We start from the raw sequence: 27,121 nt of genomic DNA, 5'->3' as shown, positions 1-27,121 counted from the left end.
CTTAATATGGGAGAACTTATATCACTCTCCTAAACTAAAGCTAGTAGGTGTACAAACTAGACTATCAGTACCGGTATCAGGAGGACGATGTTCTCTTGGTGAGGCAGCACTTATATCACTATTCTGCACTAAAACTATGGCTGTACAAACTAGACTCTATCAGTATCAGGAGGATGATATTCTTTTGATGTGAGGGCACTTATATCACTATCCAAACTAAGGCTATGACTATACAAACTAGACGGTATCAGGATCAGCGGATGATGTTCTCTTCATGTGGGGGCAGTTATATCACTATCCTGCACTTAAACTATGGATGTACGAACTGGACCCAATTAGTATCAGGAGGACGATGTTCTCTTGATGTGGGAACACTTATATCACTAATCTGCACTAAAGCTATGGCTATACAAACTAGACTCTATCAATATCAGGAGGACGATGTTCTCTTGATGTAGGAGCAATTATATATATATACTATACACTAGCTAGTACCTAAACAAACTAGACTCTATCAGTATCTGGAAGACGAAGTTGTCTTGATGTAGGAGCAGTTATATCCCTATCCGGCACTAAAGCTATGGCTGTACAAACTAGACTATCAGTATCAGGAGGATGTTCTCCTGATGTGGGAGCAGATATATATATCTATACTACACTAAAGTTAGTATCTATACAAACTAGACCCTATCAAATCAGGAGGACGAAATTCTCTTGATGTGGGAGCGGTTGTATCACTATCCTGCACTAATGCTATGGCTATACAAACTAGAATCTACCATTATCAGGCGGACAATGTTCTCTTGATGTGGGCGCAGTTATTTCATCATTCCGCACTAATGCTATGGCTATACAAACTAGAATCTACCATTATCAGGCGGACAATGTTCTCTTGATGTGGGCGCAGTTATTTCATCATTCCGCACTGAAGCTATGGCTATACAAACTAGACGCTATCTGGATCAGGAGGACGATGTTCTCTTTATGTGGACGCAGTTATATCACTATCCTACACTATAAGTATGGCTATACATACTAGAATCTATCAGTATCAGGAGTACAATGTTCTCTTGATGTGGGAGTACTTATACCACTATCGTGCACTAAGGCTATGGCTATACAAACTATAATCTACCATTATCAGGAGGACAATGTTCTCTTGATGCGGGCGCAGTTATATTATTATTCTGCACTGAAGCTATGGCTATACAAACTAGAATCTATCAGAATCACGAGGACGAAGTTGTCTTGATGTGGGAGCACTTATATCACTATCCTGCACTAAGGCAATGGCTATACAAACTAGAGTATACCATTATCAGGCGGAGAATGTTCTCTTGATGTGGGCGCAGTTACATCCGTATCCTGCACTAAAGCTATTACTATACGAACTAGACTATCAGTATCAGGAGGATGATGTTCTCTTGATGTGGGAGAAATTATATCACTATCCTAAACTAATGCTAGTAGCTGTACAAATTAGACTATCAGTATCAGGAGGACGATGTTCTCTTGATGTGGGAACACTTATATCACTATCCTGCTCTAAAACTATGGCTGTACAAACTATACCCTATGAGTATCAGGAGGACGATGTTCTCTTGATTTTGAGCACTTATATCACTATCCTAAACTAAGGCTATTGCTATACAAACTAGAAGCTATCAGGATCAGGAGGACGATGATTTCTTGATATGGGAGCACTTATATCACTATCCTAAACTACTATGGCTATACCAACTAGACTATCAGGATCAGGAGGACGATGTTCTCTTCATGCCGGAGCAAATATATCACTATCCTGCACTAAAGCTTGTAGCTATACAAACTAGACTCTATCAGTATCAGGCGGATGATGTTCTCTTGACGCGGGAGAACTTATATCACTATCCTAAACTAAAGCTAGTAGCTGTACAAACTAAACTATCAGTATCAGGAGGACGATGTTCTCTTGATGTGGGAGCACTTATATCACTATCCTGCTCTAAAACTGTGGCTGTACAAACTAGACACTATCAGGACCAGGAGGACGATGTTATATTCATGTCGGAGCAAATATATCACTACGCTGCACTAATACTAGTAGCTATACAAACTAGACTCTATAAGTATCAGGAGGATGATGTTCTCTTTATGTGGGAGAACTTATATCACTATCCCAAACTAAAGCTAGTAGCTGTACAAACTAGAGTCTGGCATTATCAGACGGAGAATGTTCTCTTGATGTGGGCGCTGTTATACCCCTATCCTGCACTAAAGCTATGGCTATACAAACTAAACTCTAGCAATATCAGGAGGACGAAGTCCTGATGTGGGAGCAGTTATATTACTATGCTGCAATAAATCTATGGCTACACATACTAGAATCTATCAGTATCAGGAGGAGGATGTTCTCTTGATGGGTGAGCAGTTTATATCACTATCCTCTACTAAAGCTAGTAGCTATACAAACAAGACTCTATCCGTATCAGGAGGACGATGTTCTCTTGATGTGGGCGCAGTTATATCACTATCCTGCACTAAAACTGTGGCTGTACAAACTAGAATCTACCATTATCAGGAAGACAATGTTCACTTGATGTGGGAGCAGTTATATCACTATCCTAAACTAAGGCTATGGCTATACAAACTAGACACTATCAGGATCAGGAGGACGATGTTATCTTCATGTCGGAGCAAATATATCACTACCCTGCACTAATACTAGTAGCTATACAAACTAGACTCTACAAGTATCAGGAGGATGATGTTCTCTTTATGTGGGAGAACTTATATCACTATCCCAAACTAAAGCTAATAGCTGTACAAACTATAGTCTGGCATTACCAGACGGACAATGTTCTCTTGATGTGGGCGCTGTTATATCCCTATCCTGCACTAAGACTATGGCTATACATACTAGAATCTATCAGGATCAGGAGGACGATGTTCTCTTGATGGGGGAGCACTAATATCACTATCCTAAAGAAAGGCTCTGGCTATACAAACTAGACTATCAGTATCAGGAGGACGATGTTCTCTTGATGAGGTAGCAGTTATATCACTATAGTACACTAAAGATAGTAGCTATACAAACTAGCCTCTATCATTATCAGGAGGATGATGTTCTCTCGATGCGGGAGAACTTATATCACTATCCTAAACTAAAGCTAGTAGCTATACAAACTAGACTCTATCAGTATCAGGAGGATGATATTCTCTTAATGTGGGAGAACTTATATCACTCTCCTAAACTAAAGCTAGTAGCTGTACAAACTAGACTATCAGTACCGGTATCAGGAGGACGATGTTCTCTTGGTGAGGGAGCACTTGTATCACTATTCTGCACTAAAACTATGGCTGTACAAACTAGACTCTATCAGTATCAGGAGGGTGATGTTCTTTTGATGTGGGAGCACTTATATCACTATCCAAACGAAGTCTATGGCTATACAAACTAGACGCTATCAGGATCAGCGGATGATGTTCTCTTCATGTGGGGGCAGTTATATCACTATCCTGCACTTAAACTATGGATGTACGAACTGGACTCTATTAGTATCAGGAGGACGATGTTCTCTTGATGTGGGAGCACATATATGTCACTAATCTGCACTAAAGCTATGGCTATACAAACTAGACTCTATCAATATCAGGAGGACGATGTTCTCTTGATGTAGGAGCAATTATATATATATATATACTAAACATTAGCTAGTAGCTAAACAAACTAGACTCTATCAGTATCTGGAAGACGAAGTTGTCTTGATGTAGGAGCAGTTATATCCCTATCCGGCACTAAAGCTATGGCTGTACAAACTAGACTATCAGTATCAGGAGGATGTTCTCCTGATGTGGGAGTAGATATATATATCTATACTACACTAAAGTTTGTAGCTATACAAACTAGACCCTATCAAATCAGGAGGACGAAATTCTCTTGATGTGGGAGCGGTTGTATCACTATCCTGCACTAAAGCTATTGCTATACAAACTAGACTCAATCAGTATCAGGAGGATATTCTTCTGATGTGGGAGCAGATATATATATCTATACTACACTAAAGTTAGTAGCTATACAAACTAGACCCTATCAGTATCAGAAGGACGATGTTCTCTTGATGTGGGAGCAAATATATCACTATACTGCACTATAGCTAGTAGCTATACAAACTAGAGTCTATCAGTATCAGGACGATATTCTCTTGATGTGGGAGCAGTTGTATCATATCCTGCACTAAAGCTATTGCAATACAAACTAGACTCAATCAGTATGAGGAGGATGTTCTCCTGATGTGGGAGCAGATATATATATCTATACTACACTAAAGTTAGTAGCTATACAAACTAGACCCTATCAGTATCAGGAGGACAAAATTCTCTTGATGTGGGAGCAGTTGTATCACTATCCTGCACTAAGGCTATTGCTATACAAGCTAGACTCTATCCTTATCAGGAGGACGTTGTTCTCTTTATGTGGGACCACTTATATCACTATCTTGCACTAAAGCTAGTAGTTATACAAAATGGAATCTACCAGTATCAGGACGACAAAATTCTCGTGACGTGTGAGCAGTTGTATCACTATCCTGTACTAAGGCTATGGCTATACAAACTAGACTCTATCAGTATCAGGAAGACGATATTCTCTTGACGTATGAGCACTTTCATCACTATCCTTCCCTAAAAGTATGGCTGTACAAACTAAACTCTATCAGTATCAGGAAGATGATATCCTCTTGACGTGGGAGCATTTATATATGTATACGACACTAAAGCTAGTAGCTATACAAACTAGAACCTATCAGTATCAGGAGAACAAAGTTGCTTTGATGTGGGAGCAGTTATATATGTATACTGGTACTACACTAAAGCTAGTACCTATACAAACTAGAACCTATCAGTATCAGGAGGAGGAAGTTGCCTTGATGTGGGAGCAGATATACATACACACTAAAGCTAGTAGCTATACAAGCTAGACTGTATCAGTATTATCAGGGCGATGTTCTCTTGATGTGGGAGCAGTTATATGTGTATACTATACTAAAGCTAGTAGCTATACAAACTAAGCTCTATCAGTATCAGGAGGACGAAGTTGTCTTGATATGGGAGTGTCTTGATGTGGGAGCAATTATATCACTATCCTGCACTAAGGCTATGGCTATACAAACTAGAATCTATCATTATCAGGAGCACGATGTTCTTTAGATTTGGTAACAGTTACATATCTATACTGTACTATAGCTAGTAGGTAAACAAACTAGACTCTATCAGTATCTGGAAGACGAAGTTGTCTTCATATAGGAGCAGTTATATCACTATCCTGCACTAAAGCTAATAGATACACAAACTAGACTCCATCAGTATCTGGAAGACGAAGTTGTCTTGATGTAGGAGCAGTTATATCAATATACTGTACTAAAGCTATGGCAATCCAAACTAGACTCTATCAGTATAAGGAGTACGATGTTCTCTTGATGTGGGAGAAGTTGCATCACTATCCTGCACTAAAGCTAATGCTAATCAAACTAGACACTATCATTATCAGAAGGATGTTCTCTTGATGTGGGAGTAGGTATATATCTATACTACACTAAAGCTAGTAGCTATACAAACTAGACTCTATCAGGATCAGGAGGACGATTTTCTCTTGATGTTGTAGCAGCTATCGAAATATCCTGCCAATAATGCTAACAGCTATACTAACTAGAATCGAGCACTATTGTGAGGACAATGTTCTCTTGATGCAGTTATAAGTATGTAATTACTTTACTAACTTATCTACTTTCTATAAACCCTATCCTTCCTTCCTTGTTCCTATTACATTATAAAGAGGCCTCACATCTTGAAGTGGACAACTGCTAACTGTTCCTAACATCTAGGGGAGGGCAGCGAAAGCTTGATGCGGATTGTTCATGTGTTCTCTACAGTTACGCACTAACTGTAAAGAGGAATTCACACATTATATAACCTTCAATGGGAGTACATAATAGATATTGAGGTGCAGTCCGTAAAAAGAAGATAAAACTACTGTATTCTCCTCGCATTTAAATTGAAACTGTAGATATGTTTGTTGTAGCTATGCACAGAGTTTGTATCTGCATGTTAAGTAAATTTCTCATATATTTTGATGATTAAAATTTAAAATTATTTATTTTTATTTAATTTTAAATGCTATTTGATCGTGGCATCGACCTGTAATTATCTTTTGGCACTACTTGCGCCATATGTTATGAACCTGCGTTTAATAGTAATTGCGGAAGTGTAAAAATTTTAATATGAGGAAAGGAACAGTAAGGGCGACACAAACACCCAGCATTCATTATAAACAGGTCAGATAACTCATCTTGATAAGCCTGTTGTAGTCATATTATTTTGCCTGCCTTTGTCAATAGTTTATTGAACATTTAATACCGGTACATAATAACTTATTCATTCGTAATATAGTTTATAGCCCTTCTTTCCATACAGTATTCACCGTGCTTTGACCATTCAGGTGTATCTGGATCTTAACATTTTCAAACGATCTTGCGCGAGATAGTAATTGACCGTGACAGGATACTGGTTCGAGTAAGTGGACAATAACTTTTTCAAGAGGTTGTCTCTGCCCTTTATTACTAGTAATGGTCATATAGAAGGCTAGTCGACTTGATACCTTCGCGTCTGTGCGTGCGTTGATGTATTTATTATCATCATGTAAGTTATTAGGATAGTTCTGCCATCTGTTGAGTATATTAAGAAGCTGGAGAAGGTCAGGGAATCAAGGAGTACATAGCACAGAATAATATTCTTCCATAATCAGAGGAAGTGAAGGCTCCATGGCTCAGGCGGCAGAGCGTCCTCCTCTCACCGCTGGGTTCCATGGTTCAAATCCCGGTCACTCCATGCGAGATTTGTGCTGGACAAAGCGGAGGTGGGACAGGTTTTTCTCCAGGTACTCCGGTTTTCCCTGTCATCTTTCACTCCAGCAACACTCTCCACTATCATTTCATTCCATCTGTCAGCCATTAATCATTGCCCCAGAGGAATGTGACAGGCTTCAGCAGCCGGCTCAATTACTATCCTCCATTTATTCCATCCCTGACCCGGTCACTGACTGGAAAACATGTTGTAGATTTTCATTCAATCAGAGGAAGTGTATAATTTCTGGCTTGACACATGCTAATCAATCATGGTTGCATGCAATGGCAGTACTGAAGATAAAAATCACATAATTAGATTGGAATATTACTGAAAGTGTTAGTCGCTCAGCAACCTGCTATGTACAGAATGTATTGTGGGTTAGGGTAAGCCTTCGCCTGCAATTATTGGAGTCATCATTTAATGATTTGATTTTATGATTACTCAAAGTTGGCTGAACCTAAAGATCCATCAGTGTGTCATGATTCACCGGCAGGTGATTCCGGAGAGAATAAGTCAAAATTGAAGCAAATCAGTCCAGTAGAACACATGGATGGATTTACCAAAGCTGGTTTTAGTAAAATCTTTTAATATATGGATGATCAAGTATAATAAATAAATATTTTATCAGACTTAATTTTAATTTTCAAAAGATCATTTATCTCGCATGTAGATAAAAAAACCTATGGATAGCTACAATATACATATCTATAGATTAAGATTTTTCTGAGAAAAGCATAAGGGAAGGTGGGGGAATTCCACCACTATGGGAAATTCTCCCACCAGTTAAATCTAAATAACCACACATCAAAAGTGCAAAGTATTTCAGGTTCCTGGAGGCGAACATGTTTCTACTCAGATTAAAAAATTAAAACTTCCTTTATCATCGTATCTTGAGACATCAAATAAACTGAGATAAGGGTAGTTTAAATTACTGACCACTAATTCATGGTTATATTTTATGAAAATACAATCAACATTAAGTATTTTATAATATACTTTTGTGTTGTTTGACAAACAAAGCTAAAGTGGTATGGGCTTATGGTGAGAATGGGAGAACAGAGTGCCAAAAAAAAGTTTTTTCAGAGAAGTTAACAGGAAAGAGACCACGAGGAAGACCCTGAAAGAGATGGACAGATTCAGTGTGGGAGTACATAGAGAAGAAGGGAGGAAAACCAAAAGATGTACTTGAAAAAGGAGAAGAGTGGCGGAGAAACAGGCAGCGATGGAGGTCCTTGATTCGCAACCCGACCCGGGAAGCTAGAAACGGGAAATGAAGATGATGATGACTTTTGTGTTGTTTGATTTATCAGTTATGTAACATTTCAAATCAAAGCTAGCCATGAGCTAACAGGCTAATGCTGCTATAGATGGCAGTATTCTCCCATGCAACTTTTCAATGCAGGCAATTGTTTTGAAATTGAATGTGAAGGACAGAAAAGGCTAAGAAGACTGCAGAAGATTTGCAGAAAGCTGTTGAACCAGTCAGTGCTGTCAATCTGTTGAAACTGTGTCTAAGATGTTCAACATACAAAAAAAAAAAAAAAAAAAAAAAACCATTACAGGATAGACTAGGACAATAAGTTAGAAAATCCAGCATTGGGGCGAAAACCTTTCATTTTTGAAAAGCAAGAGAAAGAAATTTGTGATCACCAGTTGCTCTTATCAAATATGTTTTATTACTCTTCCATTGTAGAACTTAATCATCTGGCATTTGATCTGACAGAGGCAAATGGGATTGCTCACAATTTCAATCAGATGGACAAATCTAGTTGGTTCAGATTGGGTTTATGGTTTTCAAAGAGAAATCCAGGCGTTAGTCTTCAAAAACCTGAAGCAACTAGCCTGAAGAGGATTTCATCCTAGAACTTAATCATCTGGCATTTGATCTGACAGAGGCAAATGGGATGGCTCACAATTTCAATCAGATGGACAAAGCTAGCTGGTTCAGATTGGGTTTATGGTTTTCAAAGAGAAATCCAGGCGTTAGTCTTCAAAATCCTGAAGCAACTAGCCTGAAGAGGATTTCATCCTTTAATGACAACAAGGCACAGTTATTTCTAACAAACCAGAGAGTATGATGATAAAATTTGCATTTCTGCACCATGAACATATAAGGGAAAAACAGGGATTTCCACTGGCAGTAAAAATTTTCTGTTCTAAAGTTCAGAAACACAGGTACTGCAATCAGCTGGAAAAGAGGAAAAAATGTTGCTGTGGTCTGTGCAATGAGTGCAGCAGGAAACTTTGTCCCACTAATGTTCATATTTCCATGTAAAAATTATAGATTTTTAAAGTACTATTTTCAGAAACTCAATGAACAGGGAAAGTCGCAAAACACTAAAATACTGGGCAAAATCAATCATAAAATGTTTTGAATTATGTATTACGTTTTACTGAATGGATAATAAGGATTTTTCTTTTCTTAATGGAAATTCTGTCATTCACATCCAAGAAATTGAAAATCGTAGCTTGCACACTTCAACGCTGTATCTTTGTACAGTCGTTAAAAAACAAAGTGCATGGTGTTATAAAAATTCCTCACAGATAATTTTTTCACAAACAATTGAACCTACAGATATGTTTTTTGTGCGGAGGGTTTTTATCTACCATGAGAGATGAATTATACATCAATAGTAATTAAAATTGAGTCTGATAATATATTAAGATTCAGAGGAAGTTCCCAGCAAGGGAGCAGTGTTGGGCTGGGAAGATTTTGGAGTAAGAAGACGAGCTGCTGGACGGCCGGTATTATCTTTTGTAATTTTAAAATCTTCATTTAAGTTTATTTGTCTCCATGCCAACTCTCCACTGACAGTCCAGAACATACCACTTAGTCAAGCAGCTCATCTCCTTACTGCCAAGTCTTTCCAGCCCAAAATCTGCAACATTTTCGTAACGCTACTCTTTTGTCGGCAATCGCCCATAATGTATTGTCCTGCTCTCCTACGGATCTTTTTTTTTTGTTGCTATTTTGCTTTACGTTGCACTGACACAGATGGCAACGATGGGACAGGAAAGGCCTAGGAGTGGGAAGGAAGCGGCCGTGGCCTTAATTAAGGTACAGCATTTGCCTGGTGTGAAAATGGGAAACCACGGAAAACCATCTTCAGGGCTGTCGACAGTGGGATTCGAACCCACTATCTCCCGGATGTGAGCTCACAGCTGCGCGCTCCTAACCGCACGGCTAATTCGCCCGGTCTAAGGATCTTTTCCATTTCTCGCTTCAAGTAGTCCTGGTCTATCTGTACGATACTTTCTGAACCCAAGGTGATAAATTCGATCTCAGTCAGTCGGATGGCATTTAAAAATGCTCAAATTTTCCAGACTCATGTTCGTAGATTTACTGACCCATACAAGAATGTCCGCAGGACTATCAGAGTATGCTCGTTACATAACCCTTTACTGCATGAATTATTTTTCATTTCCATTTCATTAAAAGATATTAATTTCATTTCGAATGGTCTGTATTGAACTATGATTACAATTCAATTAAAAATTAAGAGTAAAATATTTCCACCTTTTCAATACAAAATCAAGTAACGTGGGTTACATTACAGAAGAAACATTTATTGGAACTAGTTTCGACCTATATTTTAAGGTTATCATCAGTCAAATCGCGAGTTGAACAATGTATCTGATAGTTCATAGAAATTATAAAAAAGTTGTGAAAATACAGTAGTTTGACACTACAAATGTGAAAAGGTCAAAATAGTTGTAATAGTTTTGGATAATGCATAAAATGCATAAATTAATGCACTTTGCTGTTGAAGGAAGAATTCAAGAATAATAATTTGGGCGTTGAAGATTGTTGAGGTTTGTATATATCACTCCTTATGAATTTCTGATAGTTGAGCTGTGATGTGTTGGACGTATTGCAGGTATTGGTGATCAAAGTTTTAGATTATGTTTAAAAATGCATACATCAGTGCATATAGTTGTCGTTGAAGGATAACGAAGATTCAGTGAACAATGTAAAAAGATGGTAAATAGAAATCATTCAAAGAGATTCCTTAAAAAACTGAAAGTGAAAGTAGCACCTGAAAGTTTAAAAAGTTTTTAAAATTTCTAAAAATGGTGGAGAAGATTCGCACATTACTTGATTTTGTATTCAAAAGGTGGAAATATTTTACTGTTAACTTTAATTTAATTGTACTGACTGGTATGCTCCGAGCTGTCAGTGCAGAGATGGCGTGTAATGACTTCAGTAGAAGAGTAAGCTTGAGTGAAGGTTTTAAAGGCAGGAGGGATCATAGAAATGAAGATAAAGTTGGAAGACAAGAGGGTGAATTAGGGGCAAATATTCATTTATACAAAGGGGAGTTAAGAAATGGAATAATTTATCAAGGGACATGTTAAAAAATTCTAGGTAAACAATAAATTGTAGGGAATCTGCGACATGGAGATCACAGATCAGTGATTTGATTGAGCTGCCAGCTCTGGATATCAGGAAGAGTAGGCAGCAATTAGTAGATACCAATGGCCTCTACATTTTGCTAAGGTCATTGAGGAAATGGTGAAGTGGCTCAGAACGAAAACTTCTAGCATAACTTTGAACTAAGGTTATCTACTGAGCTGAAATTCTAGGCCACCTTCATGAAGCTTATTTCGGATATTGTCTTTCATATTCTGAGGAATAACAATACGTTTTTCTAAACCTGTCTGTTCCTCTTTTTTGATTTACCAAGGGAGATGCTCAATAAATTTCAGAATTATTTGCAATCGTTTAAGGAAAGACTAGGAAAACAATTATAGGGAATCTCCCATCTGGGCGACTGTCCTAAATTCCACTGAAGCTCAACTTGTAGGATTTCAGCAAGATATAGCAGATATCTTGGATTCAGGACGTTAAATGGACTCTATCGCGATTAACCTGTCTAAAGCACTTGATAGCATTGATCATGGGAGACTACTGGCAAAAATGTCCGGCTCCATGGCTAAATGGTTAGCGTGCTGGCCTTTGGTCACAGGGGTCCCGGGTTCGATTCCTGGCAGGGTTGGGAATTTTAACCATCACTGGTTAATTTCGCTGGCATGGGGGCTGGGTGTATGTGTTGCCTTCATCATCATTTCATCCTCATCACGACGCGCAGGTCGCCTCCTGCACCTAGCGAGCCGAACATGTCCTCGGACACTCCCAGCACTAGAAGCCATATGCCATTTCATTTTTTTACTGGCAAAAATAAATGCAATTGGACTTGACGAAAGAGTGACTGAATGGGTTGCAATATTTCTAGAAAATAGATCTCAAGAGAATTAGAGTAGGCGAAGCTTTATCTGACCCTGTAATAATTAAGAGGGGAATTCCTCAAGGTAGTATTATTGGACCTTTATGTTTACTTATATATATAAATAATACGAGTAAAGAAGTGGAATCAGAGGTAAGGCTTTTTGTGGATGATGTTATTCTGTATAGAGTAATAAATAAGTTACAAGATTGTGAGCAACTGCAACATGACCTTGATAATGTTGTGAGATGGACAGCAGGCAATGGTATGATGATGAACGGGGTTAAAAGTCAGGTTGTGAGTTTCACAAATAGGAAAAGTCCGCTCAGTTTTAATTACTGCGTTGATGGGGTGAAAGTTCCTTTTGTGGATCATTGTAAGTATCCAGGTGTTAATGTAAGGAAAGATCTTCATTGGGGTAATCACATAAATAGGATTGTAAATAAAGGGTACAGATCTCTGCACATGGTTATGAGGGTGTTTAGGGGTTGTAGTAAGGATGTAAAGCAGAAGGCATGTAAGTCTCTGGTAAGATCCCAACTAGAGTATGGTTCCAGTGTATGGGACCCTCACCAGGATTACTTGATCCAAGAACTGGAAAAAATCCAAAGAAAAGCAGCTTGATTTGTTCAGAGTGATTTCCGACAAAAGAGTAGCGTTACAAAAATGTTGCAAATTTTGGGCTGGGAACACTTGGGAGAAAGAAGATGAGCTGTTGCTTTCCTAGCCTTTTCCTAAATGATTTCAAAGAAATTGGAAATTTATAGAACGTCTCCCCTGGTAAGTTATTCCAATCCCTAACTCCCCTTCCTATAAATGAATACTTGCCCCAGTTTGTCCTCTTGAATTCCAACTTTATCTTCATACTGTGATCTTTCCTACTTTTATAAACGCCACTCAAACTTATTCGTCTACTAATGTCATTCCACGCCATCTCTCCGCTGACAGCTTAATATGGGCGAAACATGTCCCTTAACATTTTATAATAATATTTAATTTCTAAAAAGATCTCTTTGTATTGAATAGGTGGATATATAAATAAACACTTGTAACATACTTTGTATTTACATACCACTTAGTCGAGCAGCTCTTCTTCTTTCTCTCAATTCTTCCCAATCCAAACTTTGCAACATTTTTGTAACGCTACTCTTTTGTCGGAAATCACCCAGAACAAATCGAGCTGCTTTTCTTTGGATATTTTCCAGTTCTTGAATCAGGTAATCCTGGTGAGGGTCCCATACACTGGAACCATACTCTAGTTGGGGTCTTACCAGACACTTATATGCCCTCTCCTTTACATCCTTACTACAACCCATTAACACCCTCATAACCATGTGCAGAGATCTGTACCCTTTATTTACAATCCCATTTATGTGATTACCCCAATGAAGATCTTTCCTTATATTAACACCTAGATACTTACAATGATCCCCAAAAGGAACTTTCACCCCATCAACGCAGTAATTAAAACTGAGAGGACTTTTCCTATTTGTGAATCTCACAACTTGCCTTTTAACCCCGTTTATCAACATACCATTGCCTGCTGTCCATCTCACAACATTTTCGAGGTCACGTTGCAGTTGCTCACAATCTTGTAACTTATTTATCACTCTATAGAGAATAATGAAATAGAGTAACATCAAATCAATGGTACTGAAAAGGTGTCTCTGCCTCACCCTTGATAGTCTAACAAAGGCATACGATAGTGTTCCCAGGGAAAAGGTGTGGGAAACCGTGGTCATAAAGAGACAGAGTACACAAGCTATAGAAATGGTACAAGCAATGTACAAAACTGTGTCAGCACCATACAGACCCTGTTTGAAAAGACGGGATGTTTAGAAATGAAACTGGACTAAGACAGGGGAGTGTGCTGCCACCACTTTTGTCTATAAAGGTTATTGACGAAATTGTAAAGGAGACAAAGGAAATGTATGGGAAGAGGAAGATGAAGTTATTACAATTTGCAGACTATATTTTGGTCTGGGGAACAAAGAGCAGAGAAGTACAGGAAAAACTAATGTAGTGAACAAGAAAATTGAAAAGTACGATACGATAACCAGCACAGAGAAAAGCAAGATCATGGTCCTATCGAGAGGAGAAAGACAATTGGTAGTCAAATCCTTGAAATTGTTGACAGTTTCGAATGCCTAAGAAGCAAATTGATGCAGAATACAAGGCTGGACATGGAGACTAGCAAGAGGGTACAACAGGGCAATGCATTCTACCAGAGTGTAGGAAACCTTGTCTGGAATAAAGAAGTACCAAGGAAGTGTAAAGAGATGAATGGCGATAGATCTGAGGGAAAAATTGCAAAGAGCACCTGATACTGTATGTTTTGTTCCGACATTGCCAAATGAAGCCACAGACGACTGGTAGAAGGTCAGAAGGTTAGACAACACTGCAGCTATTGCTGTTGTCTGTCATACTTTGCCCTGAGAGCTGAACAGCTAAAGGGGCAAATGATTCTACTGAATGAATACTAGACGAACATATATACAGTACATTTTTAGCAAAAATAGAAAATCACTGTTCATTTCCTTTTGTACATATGTCAAGTTCTTATCATAGCCAATCTGTGAAAAACATGCATATGACTGTGAGAAAATTATGTGATAAAAGCAACCTGCAGGAGTGCCCACGGAAAAAACATTTTAGCAAAATAAGGAAAAAATCTTAGGTTTCTTTTCATACTTTACTACTCAAAAAAAAAAAATATATATATAAAATAATTGTTGGTTAAATAAATAATATACCAGGACACATAACAATCAATCAATCAATCAATCAATCAATCAATCAATCAATCAATCAATCAATCAATCAATCAATCAATCAATCAATCAATCAATCAAACAATCAATCAGTCAATCAATCAATACTGATCTGCATTTAGGGCAGTCACCCAGGTGGCAATTTCCTATCTGTTGTTTTCCTAGCCTTTTCTTGAAAGATTTCAAAGAAATTGGAAATTTATTGAACATCTCCCTTGGTAAGTTATTCCAATCCCTAACTCCCCTCCCCATAAATGAATATTTGCCCCAATTTGTCCTCTTGAATTCATAGTATGATCTTTCCTACTTTTAAAGACACCAATCAAACTTATTCATCTACTAATGTCATTCCACGCCATCTCTTCACCGACAGCTCGGAACATACCACGTACAAGAAATAACAAAGGTATTTTATTGGTAAAGCTAAAACTAGTGTACAAAGTCATTTAAAACACTACATTAAAACTGTAATAACATAATAGATCAAAAACTATCTCAGCAACAATCTAAAACCATGTATCTGAAACTAAAACTAGATCTTCATCTTTCTAGAACGTGTGGAACTTGTGTATTCTCGAATATGTAATTAAATCAGTTTCAATCAATCACTACTGATCTGCATTTAAGGCAGTCGCCCAGGTGGCAGATTCCCTATCTGTTGTTTCCCTAGACTTTTCTTAAATGATTGCAAAGAAATTGGAAATTTATTGAACATCTCCCTTGGTAAGTTATTCCAATCCCTAACTCCCCTTCCTATAAATGAATATTTGCCCCAATTTGTCCTCTTGAGGGTCCCATACACTGGATCCATACTCTAGTTGGGGGGGACAAATATGCTCTCTCCTTTACATCCTTACTACAACCCCTAAATACCCTCATAACCATGTACAGAGATCTGTACCCTTTATTTACAATCCCATGTATGTGATTAGCCCAATGAAGATCTTTCCTTATATTAATACCTAGGTATTTACAATGATCCCCAAGGGGAACTTTCACCCCATCAACACAGTAATTAAAACTGACAGGACTTTTCCTATTTGTGAAACTCACAACCTGACTTTTATCCCCGTTTATCATCATACCATTGCCTACTGTCCATCTCACAACATTATCGAGATCATTTTGCAGTTGCTCACAATATTGTAACTTATTTATTACTCTGAACAGAATAACATCATCTGCAAAAAGCCTTATCTCTGATTCAACTTCTTTACACATATCATTGATAAATATAAGCAAACACAAAGGTCCAATAATACTGCCTTGAGGAATTCCCCTCTTAATTTTTACAGGGACAGATAAAGCCTCACCTACTCTAATTTTCTGAGTTCTATTTTCTAGAAACAGAGCAACCCATTCAGTCACTCTTTTGTCAAGTCCAATTGCACTCATTTTTGCCAGTACTCTCCCATGATCCACCCTATCAAATGGCTTAGACAGGTCAATCGCAATACAGTCCAATTGACCTCCTGAAACCAGGATATCTGCTATACCTTGCTGGAATCCTACAAGTTGGGCTTCAGTGGAATAACCTTTCCTAAACCCAAACTGCCTTCTATCAAACCAGTTATTAATTTTGCAAGCATGTCTTATATAATCAGAAAGAATGCTTTCCCAAAGCTTACATACAATGCATGTCAAACTGACTGGCCTGTAATTTTCAGCTTTATGTCTATCACCCTTTCCTTTATATACAGGGGCTACTACAGCGACTCTCCATTTCCTTCATGCAAACAATAATCAAATAAGTACTTCAGATATGGTACTATATCCCAACCCATTGTCTTTAGAATATCCAAGAAAGTCACAAAAGATCTTGCCCAAAGTTAAAGTCTGTGTGTTCAAACTGATAAAAATGATAGCATTTGTACAAGAATATGAATTTTGAGTGAATTGTGAAATACGTGTTGGTGCATCACGAAATATAACGGGTGAGTATGCAAAGTTTGTCATTAAAGACAGTTATAAAATAAAACATTAGCTGGAATTATTGCTGAGAATATCATAAAGGTGAACTGTAGATAAACAATGTAGTCACTTTAGATGTAAGGCCCTTAGTAGAGAATACTTGGTAGTTGCATGGAACGTCATTTCTATGTAAATCCAGATGTTATACATGTCCTCCCATTACAGCAGTGTTTGCTTGTCTGTTGGCAACAGACTTTCAATATGGAAAAATCATGAGGATAATAACTTGTAACATATCTCATAGTCGAGCAGTTCATCTTCTTTCTCTTAACTCTCCAAGTGATACGTAAAAACCTCTTAAGTGATAAGCGACTGTAACGTCTTCATACAAGTTTTTTTTAATTCATAAACAATACAAAATGACAGTAAAATATATCATATGACATATATTTTTGTTCAGTATAAACTAGAGAATGTGTTTATGTAATAATATTGGGTACATACCTTGGTTCCATTTTATTGGGGGTGGTGAATTACAATTTTTCACTTCTGAGAAAACAATGTTTCAACTTTCACTTTACGTAGCTTCAAAACTATAAAAGACCAAAACAAAAGGTAAATGTATAAAATGTTCACCATTTTGTTAGCAACAAAAGACTTAGAACACATATTTACCATAAAACTAAAGGACAGAAAGTTATGTACAATAAAACCAAAACTATGTACATCTCCTCTTCGGGCATAATTCTTTACTTCAAGTCACTTGCAAGAGTTTTTATTTTCCTCCCCTTTACTACAGGCCTGTAGAAGTGTTTCAACTTATGGTAGCAAGTAGGATGAACGCAACAATTACACTTAGGGCACCAGAAGTTGCTTCGCTTTCTTTTTATGGCAGGATCTTCCGAAAAAAAATATGCATAATCTCTCTCTTTTTTTTTTTTTTTTTTTTTTTTTTTTTTTTTTTTTTTTTTTTTTTTTTTGTTGGCTGAGTCTTGGATGTTCAGGCTGAACTCCATCTGCTAAATCTAATACAATGCAGTCCACAAACTCATCTCGGTCTATAGGCTTGTCTGTATTCTTAGAATACAAAACAAATGCATCAAATACATTGATGTCGAGAAGATTGAAAAATATTATTTTCCAATATTTTTTTGGGGGGGCGTTCTGCTACAGGACAGATGATAAATGCTTTAGACACTGTTGAATGAATTAAAATCCAGAGCCTTATCAACATGAAATAGCCAATGAACTGAACTATCAATTAGTGCAAAGTTTGACGATATTCATTAAATGGCTGCCCAGCAACACGGCTCTAAAAAAATGAGTCGTTAGTAACGACTTTGTCATTTCACAAAGGCATAAATGAGTCGTTATTTTAAATTAGAGGGTTAAGTCTTCCCAGCCCAAACTTTGCAATATTTTTGTTGGAAATCACCCAGAACAAATCAAGCTGCTTTTCTTTCGATTTCTTCCAGTTTTGAATCAAGTAATCCTGATGAGGGTCCCATACACTGGAACCATACTCTATTTGGGGTCTTACCAGACACTTATATGCCCTCTCCTTTACAACCTTACTACAACCCCTAAAGACCCTCATAACCATGTGCAGAGATCTGTACCCTCTATTTACAATCCCATTTATGTGATTACCCCAATGAAGATCTTTCCTTATATTAACACCTAGGTACTTACAGTGATCCCCATAAGGAACTTTCACCCCATCAACGCAGTAATTAAAACTGAGAGGATTTTTCCTATTTGTGAAACTCACAACCTGACTTATACACACACCTGATGGTAAGCTGAACTAGGAACAGTAATATTACAGAATTAATATTGTACACACATGTTCAAGATATCGTAAGATGTAACCTATGTTATTTCAGTTACATATATCACAAATGGCAAGTAATAAAAATGAGCAGTATATTAATCTATTAATTATGTAATGTGATTGGGTCCAATCAAAGAGGGTTATGACATGAAGAAATGTAGGCCTATAAACCCTCAAAATTTCACACATGGGCAGTACATAAATAATTTACAGCAAGTTTACGTTTTTAAAGTGACTAACTTTCTCTTCCCATACACAAGTTTGCTGGTATCAACAGCATCGTTCATTGACACTGAATAATTACTTAACAAAACATTGGCATAACTGAAAATATTATTTCATGCAGTCTACTTATATCCACTCCACACAGGCACAGATAATTTGGAAACCTGAATCACCAAACAACAGTTTTAGAGACAACAATTAACCCGCGAGTGGTCGCTACATGAGATTTTGTCTCACATAATTTGTTTTTGTGATATTACTTCACAGTGATGAAAGGGAGATGACTGTTCCCTCTTCTAGCTGAGTTTATAACTGTTGTGAGTAGAGCAATTCACATTTGAAGGGTAAGCACCCCCTCCCCTAGTCAGAACAAAGGTTCCTATATGTCTGTGCACGCTGCGTGAGAGTTTCTCTCATCACGCGACTAATGACGTTGGTGTTATGTTGAAGTGGAGCGGGAAACTTACTCCTGTTGTACGTATTAGTATTTGACTTAGGTTGTGCGCGGAACATTCTCCATCTGCAGTTACTTCTTACTGATAAATGTGTCTTCAAAAATGTTGAGTTGAGGAAGAATATTAGTTGAATTAGCGCTGTTACAAAATCCAGGTAACTCACATGTTGAGAGAAGACCTAATGTACTTCATTCTTGGTTTTGTATTGTGACTGTCATAAAGTCTTATATTTTCAATATTACGAATCTTACGTACTGACATGTGATTGAATTTAAGTCTAATTCCCAATATTGTTATTTTCAGATATTAGTGCATGGCGACAGTAATCTCACCTAACAGAAGACTTAGGAGACGAGGATGACCAAACGAATGAGAGTGATAATGAAAGTGAACATAGCGATCATTTTACGGACACAGATCAGTCAGCATCCAGTGAATTGGAGTGTGGCGAGCTTTATACTTATGGGCCTAGTTATTTAGGAAAAGACAAAGTAACTGAGTGGTTGATGCATCCTCCCCGTCCTAATGTACGCACTGCAAGACATAACATAGTTACTCACCTTACAGGTGTAAGGCAGGTAGCAAAAGATGCGAAAACAATTCTGGATTGCTGGAAATTGTTTTTCCCTGACACAATCATAAGTGATATAGTTTAGAATACCAATATTTATCTCAGAAAACTTTGCGAAAATTATAACCGTGAAAGAGACCGTAAGGACACAAACTTTGAAGAGATTAGTGCCTTATTCGGTCTTCTTTGTCTAGCTGGAGTCAAAAAAGCTCAGCACGTGAATATCGAAGAATTATGGAGTGATGATGGGACAGCACCGGAATGCTTCAGGGCTACCATGACCATGAGAAGGTTTTGTTGCTTCAAGCAGTCAGGTTTGATGATGTAAATGACAGAAATCTGCAAAAGACGAGTGATAATTTAGCACCTATGCGAAAAGTTTATGATTTCGTCAGTCGATGTAAAATAAATTATCAGATTGGGGAATGTACAACTGTAGATGAAATGCTGGACGCTTTCCGTGGTCGGTGTAAGTTCCGACAATACATTGCAAATAATCCAGCTAAATATGGCATAAAAGTTTATGCCCTAGTAGATGCATGCATGTTCTATACCGCCAACTTAGAAATATATGCAGGTCGGCAGCCTGAAGGCCCTTACAAAGTTGACAGTAGTGCAAGTAGCGTTGTAAAGCGTATTGTTGCTCCCATACTGAACACAGGAAGAAACGTTACTATGGATAACTACTTAACATCTTTGCCGCTGGCAAAATATCTTCTTGAAAACAGGACCACTATTGTTGGAACACTGCGAAAAAATAAGAAAGAAATTCCACCCTCATTTCTCAATGTAAAAGATAGGCCACAGTACAGCAGTATGTTTGGATTTTCAAGAACTGGCTTATTGGTGTCGTACGTTCCTAGGAAGGGCAAGACGAAGTTACTTTTGTCCACCCTTCATTCTGACGACAAAATTGATGAGTTTGCGGGTGAACAACAGAAATTGGAAATAATGACGTTTTATAACTTGACAAAGGGAGGCATAGATGTCGTGGATGAGTTGAAAGGTCAATATTCCGTATCCAGAGTAAGTTGCAGGTGGCCTCTGATGATATTCTTTTCACTTCTGAATATTGGTGGAATCAAAATACCAACGAATCAGTAGCAAGGCGGGTATTTTTGAAGACACTGACTCTTGAACTCATGAAGCCACACCTCATAAGCCGTTCTTCCATCACAAACCTTCCGCAGACTTCACGGGATGCTATAAAAAGAATGACAGGGGTTCAACAACCGAAGAAAAGGGAACTTGAAGATGTTTGACCTGAGTTTTGTGGGTTTTGCCCTCGCAGAAAGAACAGGAAAACAATGAAAGTGTGTAATACTTGTGAAAAACCGATATGTCCCAAGCATTCTGTGTACACTTGTCCCGACTGCGTGGAAAGTGCTCAAGAGTAAAACCACAGATGTCATTACGCAACGAGACCTTGTATTATGAGCACTTCTTGTTTTTGAAAATGTTATTGTGTTCAGAAACCTTGCTTTGTATGTATGTATTACAACTTCAGGACAGAAGTTATTTTTATGTACATTGCATATGTTATTTTAAGTAGTAATTTGTGTCTTTAATAAACAGCTAATCATTTCATTTTTATCTAAAATATATAAGGTAGAACTTGTGATTAATTTCAGTAGTAAATTTCAGCCTTACGCAAAACTGTGAAAAATGTCATATTTATTTTAAAGTGAGAGAAAGTCTCACACGTGACCACTCACATTACATTTCAGCTAGCGACCACTCGCGGGTTAATACCCTCTTCAGACAGTCTTCATTAACATTACTGTACTGGAAATCAATGCACTTCGGACACAGCTAGCAGTGTCAATAATAAACTATACCAGGTGTGAATTTATTTATTTTTCTAATGGCTTGTAGAGAATGATGAACATACTAGCAGAAACTTTAGGCAAATGGAACCTCAAAATTAATACAAGGAAAACAAAAACCATGATATTATGTAAATGTAACAAAACACCTATAACATATTTCAAAATTGGCTCTGATAAAATTGAGCAAGTGAAACAGTTTTGCTACCTAGGAACCCTAATCATGAGTTATATTTGGAGCATATCAAAAGTCAATATATAGACAATAAAAAGTACCAGGAATCTGCAGGATATATTGGGTGGGTGGGGGGAGAAACAAAATTGAAAAATATGGATGCTCTCTGAGCAAATTTCGACAAAGAAGTAAGGTTTGAAAGTTTACCAACCTAACTGCTGATTATAAAAGTTTTTGTGGTATTGATTCAATACTAGACAATAAAACTTTCACCAAAAGGACAATTACATTACAATTAAATAGAAGCGCAGCATTATTATACAACAAAAAAGAACTACACAGACACATTGACTGAGTGAGACAAATTGACAAATGCGCGTAGCAAGTGGGGGAATCATATCTCACTGTCCATGACTTTGGCAAAAATCTACCCCTGTTTCCCTTTCTCACAGCATATGCTAAAAGTGTGATTTCTACCTGATGACACAAACCTGCATGAAGCCCCGAGTTTGGAGGGGAAAGTAGGGAAAGCAAGGTAATGATGGGGTAACTTCTGCTGAGCTAATTGGAGCAAAATAAAGACCTGTCACCCTAACGTAGTTGCCAGGTGCCCATGTAAACATTCTCCCCTCTCACTCCCACTGCAGCATATGTACCCGCAATTAAGGTTTTGCGCCACTGGCTAGTAATCGCTGTTCTACACGCTGCTGTACAAGTTCCCACTACTTGCTGTGACACTGTACGAATTGGTTAGCTGCATCAAATGACATTTAGTGCATATTTACGCTCAGTAATATTTAAAGATGTTAGAGGAAACAATTAGGTTTATAGACAACAGGGTTTGAATACGGTAAATGTTTTTTAAAAATAATTCCTAGTTTTAGGAGGCTAAAATGAAATAAAATTTTTATTTCTCTGTCCATAAAGTGGGGGTGGGGGTGGGTGGGAACTGCCATCTCTCGCACCCCCTAATCGCCGCTACTGTCAGAAGTCATGGAAAGGATAGCAATGGTAAAGAGAGCCTTCCAAGATAAAAAGCATCTGTTGGCCAACAAATATATAGATATTCAAAGTCGGAAGGCTTTTGCAAAAATCTTTGTATGGAACATGTTTCTGTATGGTTGTGAATGCTGGGCATTAAGAATGCAAGAAAGAAAACGACTAGAGGTAACTGAAATGTGGATCTGGAGGGGAACGCAGAGGATAAGTTGGACTGAAATTAAGAGAGATAGGAGGAAAACGGACTGGTTTGAAACAAAGAGAGGAGTGCAGCAGGGCAGCTCATTGTCACCACTTCTATTTATTATTGTAATGGATGTAGTAATGAAATCTATTAAAAGGAAAGAACACGGAGATATCAAAGCCTTCACATTTGCAGATGATGTTGCGATCTGGAGTGACTCAGAAGATGAATTGGGAGAGAGAATACAAAGCTGGAATGAGGAGTTTAAGAAATATGGTTTAAACATCAGCAAGACCAAGACGGTGGTGATGAAAGTGTATGGGGAAGGAGCAGAACCAATAGTCATGTTAAATGAAGCTCAACTGGACAGCGTTCCAGTTTTCAAATACTTGGGTAGCGTTATATCAAATGACAACCTAGCAAAACATGAGGTGAACAATCGAATCAATAAGGCAGCACAATTTTACCACCAGGTAAGACACCTGCTGTGGGATGAGCAAATACCCATGAAAACAAAAATGACATTATACAAGTCCTATTATACACCAATTCTTACATACAGTCTCGAAACCACAACACTGACCAATAGAGATAATTCCAAACTTCAGGCAGCTGAAATGAAATTCCTACGCACTATGATCCACAAAACCAGGAAAGACAAGATTAGGAATGAGAAAATTAGAGAAGAAGTAGGAATAGACAATTCTCTCCTAAATAAGATTCAGATATCAAGACTGAAGTGGTTTGGTCACATGAAGAGGATGCCAGTAAACAGAACTGCAAGGAAGGTATTTGACAGAAAGGTAGAAGGAAGACGACCCGTGGGAAGGCCACGAAGGAAATGGATAGATTTAGTTAAGAGCGATGTAATGCTGAGAGGTCATGATTGGGACAAGTTGGTGGAGGAAGAATGGTACAAGGACAGGATGAGATGTAGGAGGCTCATATACCACACCCGGGAAACTGGAGATGGTTTAGGATGATGATGATGATGATGAGGAGGAGGAAAACGGAATCTAGTAACTGAGATTTTAAAAAGGAAAGTAAAATTTATTGGTCACATTCTGTGGCATGAGGAGTTCCTTTGTAACATCATTGAAGGAAGAATTGTGGGGAAAAGAGGAAGAGGACAACCCAGAGTGTCTTTATTTCAAGAACCTGCTTCTGAGAATGAACTGCAAGACCTACGCTGAGTTGAAAGACTGGCTCAAGATAGACATCTATGGCTGCAGCAACAAGGCTTAGCCTTTAGAATATGATGATGATGATGATGACGTAGGGAGAGGGTGAAACCTGGCATCGGCACATAGCCTACTCCTGTCGAATAACACCAAGAGTATTGCAAGCTGTCCACTTCATGGCTGTATCGACACCGCTACTACACTAGGTCGTGCACAAAGGCAGATCCCCAAGCAGCGCGGAATAAACATTTCCCAGATAAGATCGTGAGGCAAGCTACCCCTAATCAGAAGACCGCCATTTTATATAATAGAAGCTACCATAGGATTTTAGCAAGTCAAACGGCCAACACATTCTTTTACCACAATCCAAAGAACAATTCACGGAAGTTAAACAGTCAACACGGCCTTTTACCATAACCATAAGTGCAACAATTAAGAAAGATATTCAACATAAATTATAAACAACAAAATACCTGAAGACTGGTATTCATTGACATAGACTTTTATTCAAGCACAAGTGTTTTTAAAAAAATAAGTGCCACACCATAAATGCTTTAGGATATTTCAAAGTATGTTTATTAGAAAACAAGGTTTTTAACATCACTGCAGATGCGAATTTTAATTAAATATTCTTCTCACAAGTGCCTGAAGATTGTTACAAACACTGACTTTTTATTCATGCCACCTAGTGTTATTACAAAAGTATTTCACCATAGACGCTTTTAAATATTTTAAATATGTACTTTAGTATATAAGTTTTAAACACAATTGTAGACGCGAATTGTCCTTTAGTATCATTCACACATATTTCCTTACCACCAACCTCCCCCACCCCCCTCCCTTTTCATTTAAAGCACGTACAACAATAGTTTTTAGGATCCCATGGGACATAGTTTTAAGATCTAATGTGCTTACTGTCCAAATGTTCTCACCTAAGATATTTGTATACAGCTGAAGATGACCACTAAGTGGTCGAAACATGTTCTGTGTGTGCAAATGTATTTTTAGTTTTGCCTAAGGCAAAAGAAATAAAGTATCGATTAGGTGGCTTTTTAGATTAATTTGTTGATAACACCAAGAGGTCGGCTCAAAGCTTTACATCCCCATCCGATGGACAAATCACCATCAACAGTGTCATATACCCTCACTCATATGAAACTGTGGGGAGGTTTTGAATTGAATCCAGACTTTAGCCTTGCAAATCTAGTGATTTGAAATTGTATACCACCACCTCTTCCACCCTGTTAGCCAACATTCTGATGGTAATTTTTTTTTTTTTACTCAAACTGGCTAATCACGGTATCGGACCGTACAGACTTGATGCCTTAACGATCTTGACCACCAGGCAGACACCAGGTCCAATGAAACATTGAAACCACCTCTGTTAAATGTCAAAGTAAGTGTCATTAGTAGACGCTTTCCTTTTTTCTACTAAACTATCTACACATTGGGGTAATCATATTAAAGAGGTTGTAAAGAAATGTTACAGATCTCTTCTCAAGGTTATGAGGGTATTTTAAATTGTAGTAATGATGAAAAAGAGAGGGAGTATAAGTTTCTGGTAAGATCCCCAATTGGAGTATAGTTCCAATGTATGTGACCCACACCAGAACTATTTAATACGAGAACTGGGGAAGATGCAAAAGAAAGCAGCACGATTTGTTCTGGGTGATTTCTGACAAACGAGACATCTTACAAAAATGCTGCAAACTTTCAACTGGGAAGACTTGGGAGTATGGAGGTGAAATGCTTGACTAAGTGGTATGTTCGAGATGGTGTGGAATGACGTTAGTACACGAATAGAGGAATTTTTAAAAGTAGGAAAGATCATACTATGAAGTTTGAATTCAAGAACAAATTGGGGCAAATATTCATTCATACGAAGGGGAATTAATTGGGGATTGGAAAAAATTATCAATGGAAATGTTCAATAAATTTTGAAGTTCTTTGGAAACGTTTGAGGAAACGCTATGTAAATAATTAACAGGGAATCTGCCACCTGTGCGACTGATTAATTGATTTGTTCTGTGGCCAAAAAGTGAACATTCTAGCTTTGAGGAAATGAAGCATAGCCTGATACCAAAGGCAGGAAGAATCAACTTGAAAGTTTGAAAAATATATTTTAGAATACCATACTCGGCAGATTTTATGCCTAAGACATTTCAATCTTAGTGACTGTAAAAATTTATGAATGTAAAAATTCATATTTAGCCTACACTAAAGCACACTCTTCAATGTGGCCTCGATTAGGGAGAAGTTTGTATTTTATATCACTTACAACTTAAACTCACCTGTAAGAGGAATATACACGCTACTGTAGACTTAGTTTAAGCGTGCTAAGTACAGCAGAAGGTGAATAATGCTGTGAAATAAACGAGAACACTTTGGAGTCTGAAAATTCTTTTCGAGTTCCCGCCTGGCACAGTGGTAGGCAATGTTGCCAAGACTCGACCGACCGTTACTTAAAACTCACCTGTGAGAGGAGTAATATACGCTATTGTAGACTTTGTTTAAACGTGCCAAGCATAAAAAATCACAATAAAAGGTGAATAATGCTGTAAAATAAACGAGAACACTTTGGAGTCTGAAAATTCACTTTGTGTTCGCGCCTCGCACAGTGGTAAGCAGTGTTGCCAAGCCTCGATCGACATGTTACAAGAGTCGACCGTGTCAACTGACAAGATCAAGGATTGTGTACTGTATATACAGGGGCTTTGTATTGAATCTATTCTCTCTTATTAAAGCCTATTTAAAATAGTATTGCAGGACCCGTGCTGGTCCGCAGCATCGTTATAAATAGGTCGGATAACTCATCATGATATGCCTGTCAAAATCATATTGTTTTGCCTGCCCTTTTCAATAGCGTATGAACACTTAATAAG

The 27,121-nt window shown here is 37.8% G+C and overlaps 1 protein-coding gene across 1 annotated transcript in view; it reads right to left on the bottom strand.

The window, feature by feature from the left end:
• LOC136884021 (uncharacterized) overlaps positions 1–26,667 on the bottom strand; it is a 303,309-nt gene extending 276,642 nt beyond the window's left edge. Inside the window, exons 1-2 of the transcript XR_011018880.1 lie at positions 26,531–26,667; positions 17,294–17,382 (exon numbers count right to left, since the gene is read on the bottom strand). The gene's annotated coding sequence lies outside the window, so the exon portion shown is untranslated. The remainder of the gene's footprint in view (positions 1–17,293; positions 17,383–26,530) is intronic.
• Between the last annotated feature and the right edge of the window lie 454 nt (positions 26,668–27,121).

The sequence above is a fragment of the Anabrus simplex genome, chromosome 12, assembly GCF_040414725.1.
Source record: "Anabrus simplex isolate iqAnaSimp1 chromosome 12, ASM4041472v1, whole genome shotgun sequence".
NCBI classification, from domain to species: domain Eukaryota; kingdom Metazoa; phylum Arthropoda; class Insecta; order Orthoptera; family Tettigoniidae; genus Anabrus; species Anabrus simplex.
Note: the sequence above shows the minus strand (reverse complement) of the source record. Positions and strands in the feature narration are given on the sequence as shown.